This window comes from Panulirus ornatus, chromosome 48 (assembly GCF_036320965.1).
Source record: "Panulirus ornatus isolate Po-2019 chromosome 48, ASM3632096v1, whole genome shotgun sequence".
In the NCBI taxonomy this organism is placed as follows: Eukaryota; Metazoa; Arthropoda; class Malacostraca; order Decapoda; family Palinuridae; genus Panulirus; species Panulirus ornatus.
In genome coordinates this window covers 18523421-18545720 of record NC_092271.1, presented here as the reverse complement: position 1 = coordinate 18545720, position 22300 = coordinate 18523421, and the positions used below count along the sequence as shown (strand labels likewise).

The following is a 22300-nucleotide window of genomic DNA, read 5'->3' as shown; positions in this document are numbered from 1 at the left end:
GTCCAATGATGAAGAGCTTTTGATAACCACGACACAACTGGGTTCTGATACCGTTCAGGTTTTACCTCTCGAGGGTACAATGTCCCTCCAACGTACACACGAACTTTCCCAAATCAGTTGACTTACGGTGAACACGTAGGATATATATATATATATATATATATATATATATATATATATATATATATATATATATATATATATATATATGTATTCATTTATCTTTTTATTTATTTTGCTTTGTCGCTGTCTCCCGCGTTAGCGAGGTAGCGCACTAAACAGACGAAAGAATGGCCCAACCCACCCACATAGACATGCATATACATAAATGTCCACACACGCCAATATACATCTATACCTATACATCTCAATGTATACATATATATACACACACAGACATATACATATATGCACATGTACATAATTCATACTGTCTGCCTTTATTCATTCCCATCGCCACCCCGCCACACATGAAATAAAAACCCCTTCCCCCGGCATGTGCGCGAGGTAGCGCTAGGAAAAGACAACAAAGGCCACATTCGTTCACACTCAGTCTCTAGCTGTCATGTATAAAGCACCAAAACCACAACTCCCTTTCCACATCCAGGCCCCACAAAACATTCCATAGTTTACACCAGACTCTTCACATGCCCTGGTTCAATCCATTGACAGCACGTCGACCCTGGTATACCACATCGTTCCAATTCACTCTATTCCTTGCACGCCTTTCACCCTCGTGCATTTTCAGGCCCCGATCACTCAAAATCTTTTTTACTCCATCTTTCCACCTAAAATTTGGTCTCAGACTTCTCCTCGTTCCCTCCACCTCTGACACATATATCCTCTTGGTCAATCTTTCCTCACTCATTCTCTCCATGTGACCAAACCATTTCAAAACACCCTCTTCTGCTCTCTCAACCACACACTTTTTATCACCACACATCTCTTACCCTTTCATTACTTACTCGATCAAACCACCTCACACCACACATTGTCCTCAAACATCTCATTTCCAGCACATCCACCCTCCTCTGCACAACAATATCTATAGCCCACGCCTCGCAACCATATAACATTGTTGTAACCACTATTCCTTCAAACATACCCATTTTTGCTTTCCGAGATAATGTTCTTTCCTTCCACACATTTTTCAACGCTCCCAGAACTTTCGCCCCCTCCCCACCCTATGATTCACTTCTGCCTCCATGGTTCCATCCGCTGCCAAATCCACTCCCAGATATCTAAAACACTTCACTTCCTCCAGCCTCTCTCCATTCAAACGTACCTCCCAATTGACTTGACCCTCAACCCTACCTTACTCTTATTCACATCTACTCTCAGCTTCCTTCTTTCACACACTTACCAAACTGTCACCAGCTTCTGCAGTTTCTCACCCTAATCAGCCACCAGCGATGTATCATCAGCGAACAACAACTGACTCGCTTCCCAAGCTCTCTCATCCACAACAGACTGCATACTTGCCCCTCTTTCCAAAACTCTTGCATTCACCTCCCTAACAACCCCATCCATAAACAAATTAAACAACCATGGAGAGATCACGCATCCCTGCCGCAAACCAACATGTACTGAGAACCAATCACTTTCCTATCTTCCTACACGTACACATGCCTTACATCCTAGATAAAAACTTTTCACTGCTTCTAACAATTTAACCTCCCACACCATATATTCTTAATACCTTCCATAGAGCATCTCTATCAACTCTTATCATATGCCTTCTCCAGATCGATAAATGCTACATACAAATCCATTTGCTTTTCTAAGTATTTTTCACATACATTTTTCAAAGCAAACACCTGATCCACACATCCTCTACCACTTCTGAAACCACACTACTCTTCCCCAATCTGATGCTCTGTACATGCCTTCACCCTCTCAATCAATACCCTCCCATATAATTTCCCAGGAATACTCAGCAAACTTATACCTCTATAATTTGAGCACTCACTCTTATCCCCTTTGCCTTTGTACAGTAGCACTATGCAAGCATTCCGCCAGTCCTCAGGCAACTCACCGTGAGTCATACATACATTAAAAAACCTTACCAACCAGTCAACAATACAGTCACCCCCTTTTTGATGAATTCCACTGCAATATTATCCAAACCCGCTGCCTTGCCGGCTTTCATCTTCTTGATAGCTTTTGTTACCTCTTCTCTGTTTACCAAATCATTCTCCCTAACACTCTCACTTTGCACACCATCTCGACCAAAACACCATATATCTGCCACTCTATCATCAAACACATTCAACAAACCTTCAAAATACTCACTCCATCTCCTCCTTACATCACCATTACTTGTTATCACCTCCCCATTAGCCCCCTTCATTGATGTTCCCATTTGTTCCCTTGTCTCATGCACTTTATTTACCTCCTTCCAAAACATCTTTTTATTCTCCCTAAACTTTAATGATACTCTCTCACCCCAACTCTCATTTGCCCTCTTTTTCGCCTCTTTCCCCTTTCTCTTGACCTCCTGCCTCTTTCTTTTATACATCTCCCACTCATTTGCATTATTTCCCTGCAAAAATCGTCCAAATGCCTCTCTCTTCTCTTTCACTAATAATCTTACTTCTTCATCCCACCACTCACTACCCTTTCTAATCTGCCCACCTCCCACGCTTCTCGTGCCACAAACATCTTTTCCACAAGCCATGGTTGAAGTGAAACCCCTTAATTCAGTCATTAATGACACACCTAGGCCAATAGACTGCCAAGCATACTTTGACAACTCACCTTCCCATAGGCTAAGGAAAGGCCAATAACCTTATTGCATTTAATACCTGAATAAGATGACACGAGTCCACATAACATGATGATTGAATGTGTGTAGGGGCGCGCAGTCACTGCAATATCTTAACATCTAAATGGTTGCAACACTACTAACATAATAAAACATGCATGGGTCCGTGCACATTATTACACTGAATATCTACGGCTACTCACAATATCAGAAATAATGTGATATATATATATATATATATATATATATATATATATATATATATATATATATATATATATATATATATATATAAAATGTGTGTGTGTGTGTGTATACATTCGCCATTTCCCCCGTGAGCGAGGTCGTGTGTAGAACAGATGACTTAGCCTTAGAGATTAAAAGGTCCTCATTTGGCTCTTTCCTCTGTTCTTTCTTTAGGAAAGCAACACAGGAAGGGAAGACTTCGGGTCTTTTGCTCCCGCCCCTCTCAGTCGCCTTCTACGACGAGCAGGAGATAATGTTAAAGCATGTCCATTCTTCCCTATTCCCCAAGGGATAACAAGAATGCTAATCCTACCGTCCATGATCGTGCAGCAGTTCTGCCTGGTTGAGATATCGCTCTCGTTCCCTCATGCTAATTCTATAACAGTGCTCCTCGTCAGCCGAAAAATTACTTAAAGGGTAACACCTTTTGCCGTTCACGGCTTGTGGAGGGTATAGTTTCCTGCCCCCCGGCAAAGCGTTTTCATGTCCTTGTATTTCAAGGTGAAGCCTCACTCTAGAAATAATCTGATAGCATGAGAAGTCGTCAGGGAGTTAGGAGACGGATACATATGATTTATTCATGTTGTAAAGGATAAGAAACCACGGCATGCAGGTGTGGAGCATGCAAGTCGACTTCGCGCACACACCCCCACTCACACACCTTACATATGATTGGTTTCTTGCGTGACTTTGACATTATCTGGACCACGGCAAGCCACTGTGTCACGTACTTACTGACTGGCAACGTAAGAATGGCCCTTTTTGATTTTTGTTTCTTCTTTTACGCAGCTAAGCTTTGCAACTCTCTCATTTTGCCCTCTCCAGTGTTTTTCCAAAGACTTACAACCTGATCCCTATTGGAACGGCAAGTTTTCCCGCCTCCTCTCACCAAAGTCTTTGTGTCAAACTTCTGTTTCTTTGACGTACTTGACTTTGTGGCTCTTTCTTACATTTCACTTATGGTCTGGCCTCGATCAGGACTCTCATTTAGGACTGTAAAATTCGGTTTGAGAAAAAAAGAAAATCTAACATCATTCCTAATCAAAGTTAAACTGCAATTTTACAGCTGACAGTTTTTGTCATAGGTGTTTAAAACTCCTAAAACTTGTTTGTACCGTAAACCCACCAAAGTTGGCACTGTCGTAAACCAAAGATTCTTGTCGACGCGGAGAGTTTACGAGTTGAGAAAAGTTTACTAACTTTACCAATTATTAGGGTTCTTATACCAGTCCAGCGGAGGTATCCCCCGTGCATGCGTAACGTATTCAGATGAAGCGAGGATGATGATACAGAGCATAGAGATTGGCTGTTCTCTAAGGCAGTTTTTTTTTCAGAAGGGTTACATAAATACAACAACTATGAACTAACTAAACTCTTTTCGATCATTTAAAGACGGTGAGTCAGTCCCTTCGTGTAGTCATTCGGGTCCCTTGATCTTCCACTTTTGACACAATCTGTATAAAGGGTCTGGAAAAAAAAGGCAATGTATATGTATGTATTGTGCAGTTGCCGTTAACTTGGGTTGCTTAAGTCCATCTTCCGCTTTTGACACAGTCTGTATAAAGGTCTGGAAAAAAAAGGGGGAAATGTATATGTATGTATTGTACAGTTGCCGTTAACTTGGGTTGCTTAAGTCCGTCCAGAAGACATTCTTTGGCTTTCCGCGACGAAGAATGGTCTAGCCATTAGTTTTCGAGCTTCATTCTTTCTTATTCCAAAGGTTTTGGTCCTGGAATGCTTTTTTAGGCCACGAGTCAGTTTCTCGTCCACACTCACGTCATACGTTTTCATATGACAACATTTTCGGACGTGGTATCAAGCCGAAGCGAAATTGCCTGGGGGCTTATTTGAGTGCTAATCGATTCAGAGAACAGGATCTTTGACGTTAAGGCAAATCCAAAGTTTTTTAATCCAGTTAATTATGATAAAAGATAATTATCATTATTATCATTATTAGTATTATCATTATTATTATCACTATCATCATTTTTATCATTATTACTAAATAATCATATAGTAATCTACCTTTTCTACTCTGGACTAATGCTTCCAGTATTTCACGACACCTCGATAGTGGCAGACGTCCCGAAAGACCTGCTACACAGGATATTCTGATCTGTTTACATCGTCACTCTCTGACCTCAACACAGATCTGTTGTTGATACACAAACCTGCCTGGCCATATCTCTTCAACGTCACTTTTATTGTAATTATTTTTTACGTAGACTGTCTTTGCGTTATACTGCTCCAGAGATTTGTGAATACTCTCCCTTCTCTCTCTCTCTCTCTCTCTCTCTCTCTCTCTCTCTCTCTCTCTCTCTCTCGATTCATGTCTGGGCTTGATGTGGACTTCTGTTCGCGATTGGAGCCTCCAGCGTGAGGGAAAAAAAAAAGGGGGGGGGAAGGGAAAACAAATAGATAAATAGATTCTAATGTGAATGGCTATGGTACGAGCAGAGTTCTCTAAGATTGTCATTCTTTCAGTTATTGAGAGATAACGGAGAATAAAGGGACATATTCGTGTTCCATAAGTTATTCAGAATACATTTTTATCGAGAGTTGATGATAATCCAAATTTGGTGTCACAAAAGAAAAGAAAATATATGTAAAAGGAAATGCCACTTTCGTACAACTGAAAGAGTCTTATCAGAAGCCTGTGATCGCTTCCCATTTGCATAAATCACCAGGCAAGTGATTTGTAAACATCAAGAACACTCACTGACTTGTGCTCAAAGTGCACTATCACAATAACTCAAAGTTCATAAGACTTGATATATATATATATACATTTTTTTTTTTTTCACACCGCCATTTCCCGCGTTAGCGAGGTAGCATTAAGAACAGAGGCCTGGTCCTTTGAGGGAATATCCTCACCTGGCCCCCTTCTCTGTTCCTATATATATATATATATATATATATATATATATATATATATATATCACTCGTTTCGTTAATGAGACGCGTCTTTACTTCCCCGTCGTCCCGATGGCGTCTGTGATGACGGAGACCACCTTGTCAGCCAGAAGGTTCATTGTGTCGTGGCTGAGGCGATGCGTGTCATAACTTATGGTGTAAAAGCATCTGTCATTGAACGTGAGTAATTGATGCAGGTTAGAGTGCATGAAACTGTGAATTAAGTTGTAGCTGCGCATTTCGGTGAGCTGCAAGTGTTTGTCGTCGCCAGGCTTGCTCTTTGGGAACACCCCGAGGTTAGAGACCGAGTAGTCATGTAGGAGTGGGTGTGGTTTTGTGAAGTAGTCGTCAGGGGACATCCAAGGCTGGGTCATCCGGTTGAAAGCGTCTTGTTCCAGGGCTAGTCCAGATTTGAAGACCGACCTGAGCTCCTTGTGAAGTTGCGTGGCGTACTCCCAGAAGTGCCCCTTTGCGTTTTGATGCAAACGTGAACTGTGAGAAACTGGGGCCGAAAACGGCCCGACTCTATCTTCTGGTGTGTTTTTCAAGAAGGGACGCAGCGACGTGATATGGTTGGTGCTGACTGTATATGTATCCCTCACATTACCCGCCTCTTTCGCCAACTCCACTAATGGCGGTGTTGATCGCAGCCGTCATGAAACTATTGAAACTCACTCCTGCTTGTCGGGCCTTCTGCTGGAGCTGCTTCATCACCACTGACTCAATAATGCGTTCGACGTGCTTCGTAGTTCGTCGAGTGACAACTTCGGGTTGGGGGAAAGTCTCGAACAAGAGCGGCGTCGAGTCAGCTGGAGGTATAGTGCTCGCTACTTCCTGGATGCGTTTGGGATCTTTCATCAAATTCTCTCTCACAGTTACCTTCAGTCGCTGTACTTCTGTATTCTCGTCCAAAAAACCCAGTTGCTTCTCATCCACTGGCCGACCAGCTAGGATATCCTTTAGTGTTTGAATTATACCTCCCAATGTGCGCTTACAATCTATGCCGTCACCCAGGCCGTGGTGCATGTGGAGGAAGAAATGATACTGGTAAGGGAGAGCAGCCTTGGGCTTCTCCTCTGAGCGCGGAGGCACGATTCCCGCGCGTCACTAGCACAAACCTCCACTGCCCTGGGTCCGTGTACGTAAAGGGTTTCTCACTCGCCTTGTTGAAAAGCTCTGACAACTCGGCCTCGTCATCAGTCACCTGTAATCGGAATCATATGTTGCGTTTTGAGAAATATGGGTAACTATTAGCACACTTCTTTTTTGTTCCCAAAATCTTAGTGAAACCGTTTCACTTCACCTAGTGAGAATAGTAGGAATTCTATACTTCTCAGGCAAAAAATCATTTCTTATAATACTATAGCAAGAGGATGGTGTTATATGGAGAAGATGAAATTTATATCTCATTCTAAAAGGCATACTGAAGTCGAATTACCATGAAAAAATACAAGACCAGGAAAGGAGAGTGACAAGAAATGTTTTGCAAACCTCAAGAAGTAAAGTGTCTACGATGATAAACCAGAACATAGTTCATCATCATTCACGAATTTTCGTCTCTCAAGACTTGAAATGTAGATCAGGTGACTCCTTACCTTTGGTAAGATGCTGGAGTGCTCACCAGTACACGTCTGCATGTGAGGTTACGTGAGCATCCCTCAGACAGTGAGGGAAAGCTCAGCTCCAGGGTAAAGCCTTACGTAGGGTGTGGACACACCCATATGTAGACGCTGATAGGACTCGCCAGACTCGTACAATATTGTCGACATCCAACGACTGTATCTCAAGAACTTTCGTGCCTACGACGCAACTACCATAAACATGCTCTTCAGTTGCCCCGCAGTCTCTGCACACACACACACATAATATATGACATATGGTCCCGGCAGGTGGGCGAGACCAGCTTCCTGAGTGCTTCAGAAAGACAGCAGGGGCTCCTGGGGCAGGGATTACGCATGTAAGGGTCTTGTGACTACTGTTACAGGTATCACCAGTAAAGCAGATAATAAACGACTCAAACGGCAGCTGCGATGTTGAAAAATAGACACTTGGGACTGAAATATCTCTGTACGGAAGAAAATATTCGGCAATGAGGAGGTGGGAGGGAGGTGAAGCGAGAGGATAATGAGAGGGCCCCGCAAAGATGAGGAGTATCGGGTCCCCTAGTATGGCCTTCCCGGGCCCCTGGCAAGGTGTGATGCGGCATCGCCCGTATGATCAACTTACATATGACGTCAAGCATTGGAGAAGCAGTGAACACGACCTGTACCACAACAGGAGTACGTCATGGCCAGCTGACTCACCTGGAAGTTCACCTCCACCTTGGACGGCTCGCAGTACCACAGAGCGTTCCCCCTCAGCCTCAAACATACCCGCAAGTTCGGGGATTTCCTGCGGGGATGGAGAGGACCTGCTCACTTGGCTGCTTTGGGGAAGGAGTGATGCGTTGCGAGACGAACTACAGATGGTCGTAATGACCACGACAACAAAGGCAGGAGTAATGGCCAGCATCAGTTGTGTTCTAAATCTTAATCCATCGCACGCCATCGTGAGCTGCCGTCAGGAACAAATAAACACACACACACACACACACACACACACACACACACACACACACACACACACACACACACACACAAGGCCTCCAGCTATCACGTATGATGTACTGGGAACAGGGTGTACCATCCTCAACCTGGCTCCTCACACCACTGTGAGCTCTTCATTTACCCTGGCTCAGCCCACTATCTGCGCGTCAGTCCCTATATACCACATCGCTCCCGTTCTTTCTATCCAACGAACGTCTCTCATTGCCCTGAATGCTTAGGTCCCGATACCTTTAAAGCCTCTCTCTCTCTCTCTCTCTCTCTCTCTCTCTCTCTCTCTCTCTCTCTCTCTCTCTCTCTCTCTGATTTTCGACCCTATAAATTCCTCTGAAAGACGTTAATCAGAATGGAAATGGGGAAAGTCTGCCCGGAGTACTGGACAAAGGTAAAGTCCTATCCCGTCTCAGGGCAAGTCACTTCGAGAATGAAGAGAATGGCGCAAAACCTTGACTGTTAGGGGGAGTATGATGAGGAAATATAGGGGGGAAAAAAAGAAGTCTCATCTCCTTTCATAGGGAGGGAGAGAGACATGATAATCCCATGATAATCATCACCTGGATATGCTGTCTGACAGAGAAAAAGGAGTCATACCGCTGAACGAGTAGAAAGGTCTGTGTGAGGTGGTGCCGCTGCAGAGGCTGGTCCGTGTTGAACGTGAAGCAGAGGCCTCCCTTCCTGGTGCCGTGCCTGTCGCCCGCATCATAGAAGTATATCATCGAGTGTGCTGGCCACAACCACTTGACGTTATCCTCGCTCATGGCCCTAGGAACAGTTTTCTTTTATGTATTGACTCTTAAAAATCCGAGAACTAGGATATTTGCACTTTATGGAATTGTAAATTGATTTTCCTTTTTTTTTTTTTTTCATTCCAATATTCTTTCCATTTTCTACACAAAACATATAACACGTACATCTCCATACCTACCGCCTCTGTTGGGCGAGTCCTGAACAGGGTTGTGGCGGGTGACGGAATTTGTATCTACAGGTGGCTGCCCTGAAGGTCCTGACGGAGGCATTGCCGGGCACAGGTTCGTGCCGATGCAAGTAAGCGGAGGAGCATATCCTCAGCAGGCACTGGGAGGCTCTCGTTATCCGAATCATCCTACGTCGATCCCTAAAAGTCGTAATATGATTTAGCCATTAGCTTAGGAGTCATCTAATTTTAGACTATTAGAGGTGAAGGCTTTTTCTCGTATATATACCAGCCTAATGCCGGAAGGTATTCCTGTGTACAGATTACATGACCCTACACATATTGTTACACACACACACACACACACACACACACACACACACACACACATAAAAGCTGTCAAAAGTACGATAACTATTCCCCATACACTGATGCTAGTAATTCACCTACTTCCTTGGCGAGATAGAAATTGCTTGAGTGATTTATTCTTAGGAAAACATGTCATTGTTGAACGGGTAGGGTTGTCACAGCATTATGGGAGATATGGAAACTGAAAACGGTAGGGATGAGTGGGTGCACCACTGGACAATACCGTTCCGATGTTCAGGGTGTGGTGCCCAGGGAGTATAGTGGTCAAGAATGGTGTGGAGGAAGCTAGGAAGGGTCGTAGTGGTGGTGCTAGAGGGTGTGGTCACCTGGTGTGGGGTGGAGGGAAGAGAATGATGGTGATGAGGGAGGAATAGGTGGTCAGGGGGGGAGGGGGAGAATAGTGGTGGTGAAGAAGGTTGTGGTGACCAGAAAGGTATAGGGTGACTCCAGTGATAGCCTGGGCAGGGTGCTGGAAACCTATGACGTATCGACCTGCAAAAACTCGTATCAGAACTAAAAGTATTTTCAATGCCCCGAACACCAAACTAACTCCCTAATACCTTGGAATAAACAACACAACATTAACTAATAAACCCTAGAGCAGAATAGTTTCAACACATACACCTGGTACACCATGAATGATCTCAGTCCAAAACGCAATTCAGAATCTTTCTATTATCAAAATATCATACATAATATATCACTGCTAAGTAGATAACTGTAGTTATATAGCAGATCACAGTACATAATAATAGTAGATCAGAGCATCCTCCCGCCACTGGACACCCACCGGTCAAAGGGAACGCACCGCTTGTACCACCAACTGAAACCCACTCGTGGAAAAATTACCACAGCGCACATAACCCCAAGGCCCACACGTCTTATACTCCTAATATTCGCAGTCATAATTACCCTAAGATAGATACACAATACTTAAACATACCTTTGCTACGTTTACAAGGTCCAGATTCACATGCAAAAGCATAGGTTACCACATCCGATAACACTCACATCGGAACTGGGCCACACTTGTCACTTAACATATCTGCCACACAAAATCAACCATGATACCCTATCAGCCGCTAGTCTAGTCCTCAGTCCACGTTCCCAGATACTATTTATTAATATTAGAACTATCACCACATAACCACCATATATACAGGGTCAAATCAAATACAGCGTAATACGGTGTTCATGTTATGCAATCTCTATGAAAACGTATCGTACAGTAGTACCAAATAAAAACAACCACTTTCCAGTACTGCAACGATCAAACTCCCGCCAAATTTGAATTCTACATTAACGTCTTTGACGATACAGAAGGGAGGGTGAGATTGGTGGTGGCGAGGTAGGACATTGTGGCCAGGGAGGAAGGAAAAGAGTGATGGAAGTATGGTTGCCAGGGAGGGAGCGGTGATGAGGGAGGGTGTGGTGGCCGGGGTGGCAGGGCATGGGTGAGGGAATGCGGTGGACAGGATGGGATGCTGTAGTGGTGGTGATGAGATTAAAGTGTGGCAGTACTCCGCAGGAGCTATCATGAGAGGAGCCCTATTTTCTCAGTACCTTGTTGACACAACAGTCTCCATTATCAAGTTCGCTTTTCTTCCGACACTGAGATTGTATGGTGGTAGTGTACTGGAGTGTTTAATCCGAGAGAGGGGCACGGAAATGCATTAAACCACAACAATACTTATTGGATAGGATGTATAAGGTGAGGTAACAGACGGCAACAGGCTACTGAAGGTGCAGGATTATGGTGAAGAAGAGGTTAAGTAAGGCAGGTCGAGTAATACAAGACAGGCTTGGCATGGGTCCTGTGATGCTGGTGACGGTTAGGGATGCAGGAGTGCCGCAGGCGTGGCCGTAGGTCCCTTGTTGTTATAGCTGCTGCTCGTGACGGGTGGAGGCAATGTCCCACGCGAGTCCTGCTGAAGGTGGACATCGGAGATGAGGCACCACAGTGAAACCTGCCAAGATGAAGTGTCAGGAGTCACGCTGGGACGTCTGCTGACGGAGACGCCCTAAGGACGGCTTGAATCTGGACTCGCATCGCCAAGACTTCAGGTACCGAAGTAGTACACTTGTCTAGTGGTGAATCAACTGCCTGCCTGGCTGGTTTGCTGCGGTGATTCCCGGGTATTTAACAAGCGGTGAGATCAGGTCTATAAGGGGTAGCAATTCTCAAAGGGAATTGGAGACATTGAAACCGAATGTTGCAAGCTTCTGATCTTTCTCCTAATGATAGACTTGAAGATAAGTCCGTGAGAGCGGCGCTTTTTGTGGAATGGGTCAGGTGGTCTATAATCACAGCTGCAGCTTTTGATCTGCTACCGCCCACATCGGGTGTCAGGGGTTAATGTTGCAGGTGCAGATGTGTTGGCTAGGCCACCAAACACATTCTTCCGAGGACTGTTAAAGTCAGGTGAAATCACAGGCTGTCACACAGTCAGTAACAACGTCAGTAAGATGACCTTGATCACAGCACAATTGGTCTCGATAATAGAAAAATTATGTCGCCGGAAAAGACATGCCATCGCGATAGAATTATCAGTGAACAGCAAACGAATTCTTTTTATGATAACCACGGAATATAGATAACATCCAGAATGCGATACGAATAAATTTTACCAAAACTGCATCACACGAAAGGGAACAATATATAATAGTAACAAATCCCTCATACCCCGATTCGATTAGCAACTATCAAAATAAAAGTAGAAATCAGTTTCATATCGTATATCAAGTTCTACTAATAGGATGGTTAAGAACACGACTAGGATCTAATGACCAGTGATTTCATAGATACTAGGCTTTACTGACCTGTGATTCATAGGAAAATAGTTTATTGAAATTACCTCCAAGCAGTCTTGCCGCACGTCTGTTTATTTATCGATGAATGTCTGATAAAACCTCCTCAAGATAAGTTTTATAGTCATATTTAAATCATGATACAGTCATGACCAGCAGAACTGAACTAACCAGCATGACTTTTTTTTTTTCTTCATCTCATCAGACATATATACTTTAGCTTCCCTTCTTGAATTCAGTTACCTACACATTTGTAAAATGCTAGTCATTTACGTTTATCGTTCATTTAAGTGTAAGTAATTACGACATCACCCCTTCTTTTAAGGGTGTATGATCGTCCCACAGGCCCTTTAAATCAGAACTCTGAAATAATGGCTTCTGTTAACAGAAGTCGTTAAGTATATATACTGGCCTCATTTACAACGTGATTCTTTGAAATCACTAAGATGTGTATTTACCAGACACGCGTTGTACAACATCCTACCAAAACCTATTCGAAGAGAGAGAGAAAATAAGTACATTCTAATACTTTTTGTACAGACCACACACACACACACACACACCATAAATGGGCTACACTTGTCACTAACATAGTGCTAAACTAAAACAACCATGATAGCCTATCAGCCGCTGCTGGTCCACTCCTCACAGTCCAGGTGCCCAGAAACTGTTTTTTGATATCAGAACTATCACCACATAACCACCACATATACAGGGTCAAATTAAATACAGAGTAATATGGTGTTCATGTTATGCAATCTCAATGAAAACGTATCGTATAGTAGTAGTACCAAATAAAAACGACTAATTTCTCATATATTACATGTTTCTTGATCGTAATGATCGTCATGCTTTTTGTAGGCAGAATCGATAAGTTATCGGGCTAAGTTATCGAGATGTCGACACACTTTCTCTTAAGTGTCTTGCTTGTTGGTGGATCAACTTAATGTCACGTCTTCAGCAGAGTCTTTCTTTCACCATTCCTACATGGCGCAGTGAGGAGCACCAAGGAGTGGTGTAACAATACTAACTTAGCGACACAATATATTGCTAGTCACCGCAGGAGCGCATAACTAACTCCACCCGGGTAGGTCTGAGGTCATGGTAAACCACATACGATCGCTGACACTCAAGGAAGGCGTATGGCCCACACAATGCAGATAATGACTCGTAGTGATTGTGCTTTGCCCAGGATGGCTGCTTAAGTCCTGATACACACTGTTCCTCAGCTACCGCTCCGCTCACGCTACGGTCATCCCAGTCCACTCTTGTCACAGAGTGTTTAAGCGTCAGTGTATCTGGCAGTGGGAGAAGATGGACTTTTATTCGTCTGAATTCGCTAGGATTTCCATATCCCTAGACGAGGAAGAAGAAACAAACAAAATAGGGAGTGGAAAACTTGGCTGCCTCCATCCAAAGTTGAAGATGTTGGAGGAGAGGAAAATGAGGGGGAATTTCACACCCTCTATCGTCATCTGATCGATGATGAAGGCAAATTCTTTCATAATCTCTCATGGTTGGTTTCTTGGGGCTCATGGGGTAGGATGGAGAGACAGCCTCCCACCTCACCGATGACCGGGCCGAGACTGGAGCGAGACCGTTGGGGAATGCACACTGTCGCTCTTGCTCCAGTCACGGTCTGCTCCCGCTCCGCTCAAAATATCTTTTGGATGACTGTTGCTTGCGCGTGATCGGAGCGAAAGCGAACCGTGAGCGATAGTGTGTATTTCCCCATTGAAATATATGTAATGATATCTAACTGGAGCGAGAGCTAACAGTGAGCGGAGCATAGTGTTCATCAGGCCTAACACTGCCCTCCTCAGGACCCCTATTTGTTAACCCGTTCCCCGCCACCGGTGAATCCTTGTCCCCACAACCAGCGTCCCAATGCTCGGCAAGCCACGCAAGCAAGGAGAGAGACATCGTCCGTTAACTTAAGAGGTGATGGGGCAGTCAGGTCTCGCAGACACATCAGCTTTTGAGATTGGCAACTATGATGGAGGTCTAGTAACAGCTCGCCCTTCAGCAGGCCGCCGACGAGCGCCGAGAGTTGCAAGCACAGCTCCTGCAGCAGCAACATCAGTTTCAAGACATGATGTAGACGATGCTGGTAACGCTCCACAGTCGCCAAGCAGAATACGGCCGGCACGCCTCGCCATCACCGCACCACCCACTATCACCCGCACCTCACAAGCTCACGTTTAAACGTCACTCCGCGAATTTGTGTCGTGCAGTCATGCTTGATCAACGTACACAGAACTTCTGCAGCTGAAAAGTCACCCATAACGCATACAACTAGCACACCTCCGCTCCTCTCTCGCACCACTCTGGCCCACGCCATCAGGGTTACCGAAGATTCGCCAGCCGGGGAAGTGGACGACATCCTCCAGCTCGTCATAGCCCACCTCAAACGCCTTCGCAACGTAGCCTTACGTCGAGTCGTATTCACTAAAGGATACTGCCGGTCTTATACAGTGGAGGATTCTGCGACATCTCTGAAGGGCACATTTGGTCAAAGTCACTGAGTCTATTGGCTCACAGTTGTTTTGAACGGCAACTAAACGAATGGCAACCTGAGGTTATTTAATTAAAGCTGAGAAGTACAATTTATGATAGGCCGCTCAATTTTCATTTTTCTGCTCTCTCTCTCTCTCTCTCTCTCTCTCTCTCTGGATACGGTGACCATTATGGACGAGCACTGCCCGAAGATCCGAAAACTATTCAAAGGGTACATACCCTTTCTTGAATCTGAAAAAAAAGAATTATTATAATGTAACTGATTTAATCATCACCTTTTTGCAAGGTATTTCCCAGGCGCTTTATGCAAATAATGCGCACACACAAACGAATCTTGTCTGTAAACAAGGATTTGTTGAGCTCGGAGTAAAGACCAGGAACACCAACAGCGAACAGTCTAGGCAGCGAGCAAACTGCGGCAACCATCTCGAGAGCAAATATGGGCACATGGTTGGCGAACATTTGAATCTATTGCTGAAGCTATTGATATAAAATGAAAATACATATCGTTGAACATCTTCCTGCAACTCAGCTTCTTTTTTCTGAAAATAGCTCTAAGATATGAATGAGGGATATTAATAAAAGACATTACCCAATTTGAGAACGAAGGAAAAGGCTTTAATGTACGGTGAAAGTGAAAGGCTCTGTTTTATATATCTAGTTGACGTTGATTAATCAAATATTTTCTACGATCACCTTAACCCTCTACATAATCATCGACGTGATTTCGTCTGCTAAAAGATAGAATTAATTATGGCTCAACACTTGTAAATCGCGACTACTTTTACGAATCCATGTTTTCCTCTACTCCCATAAGTTACATCTATTGTGTCCTGTAACTTAATAATTATCGATTGAGATAGATTAGGAAATTGATATTACAAGTTATAATGGCATATTGATCAAAAAAAAAATACAAAATAGACAAGTTTTCGGTGCAGAGAAAATATAGGGTTGCAGTAACAATAATAATGTGACTTTCGTGGAATTATACACTTCTCGTAATAGAAAAAAAAATTAGATAAGGTAAAGCTTTCTAAGTTTTTGAAATACTTTATGTGACATTTGCTGATGGCCTTGTGTTACAGATATTGAGCTTCGATCAGTTACCCTGAGTCTGCACAGCATATGGACGGAGGCGTTGCTGAAATACCGTGTCGCAAAAGAGAAGGGCTGCTGTGGGTTTCCGTCGACAGATAAGCGGTTTGGGACTACGTTTTTACTGCAAGCGGGAGACAACGTTTGCGGATTCCCGTGGTGTTACTTCAAGAATCAAGCGATGATGAAGTCTCAGTGGAACCCCCCCTGCCTGCGGTACTGTATGATAACTAGGAGTCTCATGGAGTTGATACCGAAGAAGGTGACAAAGGAGATCCTCCCATTGGGCTCCTGGCAGAGAGATGTATGAGCCAGTCGCATAGCAAAAGACGTGTTTAGAGAGCAAGTAATCGCACTTGTGTCTGGCGCTTGTGGACTAACCTGGTTGCCACTTGGGTAACGTCACACCAGGATGAGTATCATACCCACGGGTGATTCCCGCTCTGAAGGGTAGGGGAACCACGCCAAGGTAATACATACGTGAGGATTGCGGGGGCTATGATCAACTAGATCACGCGAGCGATTTTTCGTCGTTGACATGACTAACAACACTGAATCATCATATCTGTATATCGGTCTACTTTTGGTATTTTCAGTCATCTAAAATTTAGAACTTAGAAGTGAAATCATACTGAAAATCGAAGGAAAAATATTGATGAATTAGATTATTTTGAATTCCTTATAAAGTAATTAAGTTTGATAGTTATTATGTTTGCAAGCGATTATTTGCACTTATTTGTTTACGGTGAATAGGTTTATCATAAATACTTGCTGGATGTACTCAATTACACACAAAAAGTAAGAGAAAGTGTTCGCCATTGTATAGGTAAATGAAATAATAGAGATGAAATCTGCAAGTAATTGTGAATATATCTTGAAATAAAAAAAAAATCTATTTTCTTTTGATATTTGATCTATTGCTAGATATACAGTAGTAAATTAATTCTACATGAATTTAATTTCTTTCATGATTTATGTTCTAGGAAAGACTAATAATTTTTCACTTCACTACGGAGGAAATCACTTCTCCAGCATGACGTCTACGTTTGTGTGTTGTTTGCTGGATGTGGTCGCTGACGTGATGGTTCGCTAGGGAGGTGTACTTGTGTCAGGACCACTTTGTTATTGTTGATGATTAGGGGTCGGGTACTGAAAGCATCACAAGACTTGATGGAAATTATCAAAGTTTAATATTGTCCGAGTGATTTATCAGTATCCGCATAATACAAATAGTCCTCTTGCAAAGACAGACTAATAGGAGACAATATTCAGTATAGAGGTAAGTGCTGTGAGTTTGCAAAAATTTATTACCACTTCTGTTTGGTCTTATTATTGTTATAGTCCTAAAAGTTCCAAATGTAACCCGATTAATTCCAACTGGTAATCTGTTAGACAGGGATGGTGTTTGTTGTGTTGATTCCAGAAATGTTCGAATTGATACATTTAGTGAAAAAGTTAGTCAGAAGCCATTTTGAAATTCTGGAAATTGGTATTTTGACTGTCCACGCTTTAAAATCTAGGAACAGTAAACGGTAAAGTTTGGTAAGAAACACCATTTTTACCGGTTGTTTTTCTCGAATGGATTCTTTGTTGGTACTAGAAGGAATTATATAAGAGTATGGGATTTAACTCTTCTGCTGTTTAAAAGTATCTATCGATATTGATTTACTCGTTAGTGGTAGGGTCTTGAGGAATAGGGAAAGTGGGGTTAATGAATAATAATATGGTATTTGGAATGTGGAAATAAAATGATATACTGTTTAAACCAGAAAGACTGGATTTGTGATATACATCTTGATGTTATAATGTATTCTTATAAAAAGAATGTACAGTAGCTATATATATCTGCCATTTTTTTTTTTTTTTTGTAAAATAGCCTTTGAGTTTACATTTTAGGAAATATTTAAGATTCTGACTTTATAGGAGAGATAAGCATTAATTCTAGCTCAGAAACTAGTGTAGACATCTGAACTCAGCAAATATATCTACAAAAGTCAGATTAAGCCAGATTCAAATGTGACAAGGCTTGGTGGCATTCATTGGAATGCATGTATTATAAAGAATAATGGACATTTCTATACTATAAAGTCAAATTATCTTGTTTTATTTCAGCATCACTCATTTTATTTATCAAATACAAACTGAATAAAGCTCTATAGAGGTCAAATATACACTAGGTGAATGATATTGTGAGCCATCTGCTGAAAAGTCACTTTTCTAATGTCCTTGCATGTTGGAAAAGACATTGGGATGCCATAGGCATCCATCATGTTTATTTATTTGCAAGATTTCAACAAAATGTTTAACTACCCAGTGTTATTTTGAGTGATTTTACACCACAATTTTCCTCTACTTTAAAGCCCTGCCCACTGTACAGTAACTTAAAAATGATGGTGTTGCAGTTGTTACACTTAAAATTCCTTACCGTGTATCACCTCTACACATTATGATGTTGCATCACTGAAACTTCCATTGATTTCTGTCTTACAGAAAGTTGGCATCTGGAAACTAGAAAATTACTCGGAAGATTTTATTGGTTTATATCCCTCATGAACAGCCAAAATTGATGTACTCTTATATATTGCTGTAATAAAACCATTTCATTTAAATCCACCCATTTCATTAAACCAGACATCATAATGAAATTTTTGAAACCTATATTTTTTTTGCAACTCTCCAACCCAAATTAGTATATGGTTCAGTAGAGCAAAAATTTTTTATTGTAATAGAAGAATGAGCAAACATTTTTTTTAAACCTCTGATCATCTTCCTTAACTTTCAGGTTATGCATGGAGTTTGAAGAGTTAGAAGATACAGGAAGAGCAAAGAACACTTCCAGATATAAAGATCTATGACACAGCATGGATAGGAGTACTGGTTGCTTTGTGTTCTACGCATAAGTCAGTAAGCATGATGTTGATTTGAATGGGGAAATGTAATGAATACTTTAAAGAGTGAAGGACTAGGTTTCATGTTATCTTAATTAGATGCAGTATTTGGAATATTGTAATAGAATTTTTTGAAACATGGTGAAGGTTGTTTTTGATATGTGCACTGTTTTACTTTCCTAAAAGCTATGTTATAGCGTATACACTATATTATAGACTTTTTGGCAAAGTATAGTTTAAACAATTTGTGAATAGATAAGAAAATTGTATATTGTATTCAAGTACAGTTTTAACATTTTATCAGACAATTGGATAATTTACATATTCAGGTCTTTATTACAGTGTCTGTAGAAAAGTTAAATACATACTTGTGTTATTGATATGATTTACCTCTTTGTTCCCATTTATGTGAGGTAGATCAGATATGTAGATCCTCCTTCCTTACTCATGTGTTACCACATATTTTACGTTATTTAAGCATAGCATCATACAAGATATGATTTTTCTGCAAATTATGAGTATGTAGCTCTTCAGGACTTATTTGTAACATGTACATGCGTTTAGTCTGATTGGCATTATTTATCGTGAGTTTTCCTACCTCACTAATTATAACAGACAGCTAGTAGGAGAATTGCACAGAAGGAGGGCTGATAATCACTCTAAAAAAGAAAGCCTTCAAAATCAAGGCTGACTGTTTAGCATCTCCTTGAATTTTTTTTTTGTTTTTAGACTTTTATATCTTAGATTAATTTTATCATTATTAATGTTGTTCATATTCTTGCTTTTCTCCTTTCTCCTTGGAGGCATATATTTTTGGGCGATTGTCGTTCTGTCAATGTCACATTCAGTAATGAAACTTCCCACACATTCCTCTTGTATCGTAGAAGGCGACTAAAGGGGACGAGAGTGGGGGGCTAGACACCCTCCCCTCCTTGTATTTCAACTTTCTAAAAGGGAAAACAGAAGGAGTCACGCGGGGAGTGCTCATCCTCCTCGAAGGCTCACATTGGGGTGTCTAAATGTGTGGATGTAACCAAGATGAGAAAAAAGGAGAGATAGGTAGTATGTTTGAGGAAAAGAACCTGGATGTTTTGGCTCTGAGTGAAACGAAGCTCAAGGGTAAAGGGGAAGAGTGGTTTGGGAATGTCTTGGGAGTGAAGTCAGGGGTTAGTGAGAGGACAAGAGCAAGGGAAGGAGTAGCACTACTCCTGAAACAGGAGTGGTGGGAGTATGTGATAGAGTGTAAGAAAATGAATTCTAGATTGATATGGGTAAAACTGAAAGTTGATGGAGAGAGATGGGTGATTATTGGTGCATATGCACCTGGGCATGAGAAGAAAGATCATGAGAGGTAAGTGTTTTGGGAGCAGCTGAATGAGTGTGTTAGTGGTTTTGATGCATGAGACCGGGTTATAGTGATGGATGATTTGAATGCAAAGGTGAGTAATGTGGCAGTTGAGGGAATAATTGGTATACATGGGGTGTTCAGTGTTGTAAATGGAAATGAAGAGCTTGTAGATTTATGTTCTGAAAAAGGACTGGTGATTGGGAATACCTGGCTTAAAAAGAGAGATAAACATAAGTATACGTATGTGAGTAGGAGAGATGGCCAGAGAGCGTTATTGGATTACGTGTTAATTGATAGGCGCGTGAAAGAGAGACTTTTGGATGTTAATGTGCTGAGAGGTGCAACTGGAGGGATGTCTGATCATTATCTTGTGGAGGCAAAGGTGAAAATTTGTAGAGGTTCTCAGAAAACGAGAGAGAATGTTGGGATGAAGAGAGTGGTGAGAGTAAGTGAGCTTGGGAAGGAGACTTGTGTGAGGAAGTACCAGGAGAGACTGAGTAGAGAATGGAAAAAGGTGAGAACAAAGGAGGTAAAGGTAGTGGGAGAGGAATGGGATGTATTTAGGGAAGCAGTGATGGCTTGCGCAAAAGATGCTTGTGGCATGAGAAGCGTGGGAGGTGGGCAGATTAAAAAGGGTAGTGAGTGGTGGTATGAAGAAGTAAGATTATTAGTGAAAGAGAAGAGAGAAGCATGTGGACAATTTTTGCAGGGAAATGATGCAAATGAGTGAGAGATGTATAAAAGAAAGAGGCAGGAGGTCAAGAGAAAGGTGCAAGAGGTGAAAAAGAGGGCAAATGAGAGTTGGAGTGAAAGAGTATCATTAAATTTTAGGGAGAATAAAAATGTTTTGGAAGGAGGTAAATAAAGTGCGTAAGACAAGGGAACAAATGGGAACTTCAGTGAAGGGGGCTAATGGGGAGGTGATAACAAGTAGTGGTGATATGAGAAGGAGATGGAGTGAGTATTTTGAAGGTTTGTTGAATGTGTTTGATGATAGAGTGGCAGATATAGGGTGTTTTGGTCAAGTTGGTGTGCAAAGTGAGAGGGTTAGGGAAAATGATTTGGTAAACAGAGAAGAGGTAGTAAAAGCTTTGCAGAAGATGAAAGCCGGCAAGACAGTGGGATTGGATGGTATTGCAGTAGAATTTATCAAAAAAGGGGGTGACTGTATTGTTGACTGGTTGGTGAGGTTATTTAATGTATGTATGATTCATGGTGAGGTGCCTAAGGATTGGCAGAATGCTTGCATAGTGCCATTGTACAAAGGCAAAGGGGACAAAGGTGAGTGCTCAAATTACAGAGGTATAAGTTTGTTGAGTATTCCTGGTAAATTATATGGGAGGGTATTGATTGAGAGGGTGAAGGCATGTACAGACCATCAGATTGGGGAGGAGCATTGTGGTTTCAGAAGTGGTAGAGGATGTGTGGATCAGGTGTTTGCTTTGAAGAATGTATGTGAGAAATACTTAGAAAAGCAAATGGATTTGTATGTAGCATTTATGGATCTGGAGAAGGCATATGATAGAATTGATAGAGATGCTCTGTGGAAGGTATTAAGAATCTATGGTGTGAGAGGCAAGTTGTTAGAAGCAGTGAAAAGTTTTTATTTAGGATGTAAGGCATGTGTATGTGTAGGAAGAGAGGAAAGTGATTGGTTCTCAGTGAATGTAGGTTTGTGGCATGGGTGTGTGATGTCTCCATGGTTGTCTAATTTGTTTATGGATGGGGTTGTTAGGGAGGTGAATGCAAGAGTTTTGGAAAGAGGGGCAGGTATGCAGTCTGTTGTGGATGAGAGAGCTTGGGAAGTGAGTCAGTTGTTGTTCACTGATGATA

The 22300-nt window shown here is 42.1% G+C and overlaps 1 protein-coding gene and 1 pseudogene across 6 annotated transcripts in view; one reads left to right on the top strand and one right to left on the bottom strand.

Moving 5' to 3' along the window:
* The window catches only part of NELF-B (negative elongation factor B), an 88987-nt gene that overhangs the window by 38284 nt on the left and 28403 nt on the right, over window positions 1-22300 (top strand). For 2 of the 6 annotated variants that reach the window (XM_071690730.1, XM_071690729.1), the window contains exons 2-4: window positions 16222-16700; window positions 17215-17510; window positions 19014-19135. The gene's annotated coding sequence lies outside the window, so the exon portion shown is untranslated. The remainder of the gene's footprint in view (window positions 1-16221; window positions 16701-17214; window positions 17511-19013; window positions 19136-22300) is intronic. The other 4 variants (XM_071690732.1, XM_071690731.1, XM_071690734.1 and 1 more) reach the window with 3 other exon arrangements.
* On the bottom strand, window positions 5528-10922 carry LOC139764172 (uncharacterized; annotated as a pseudogene).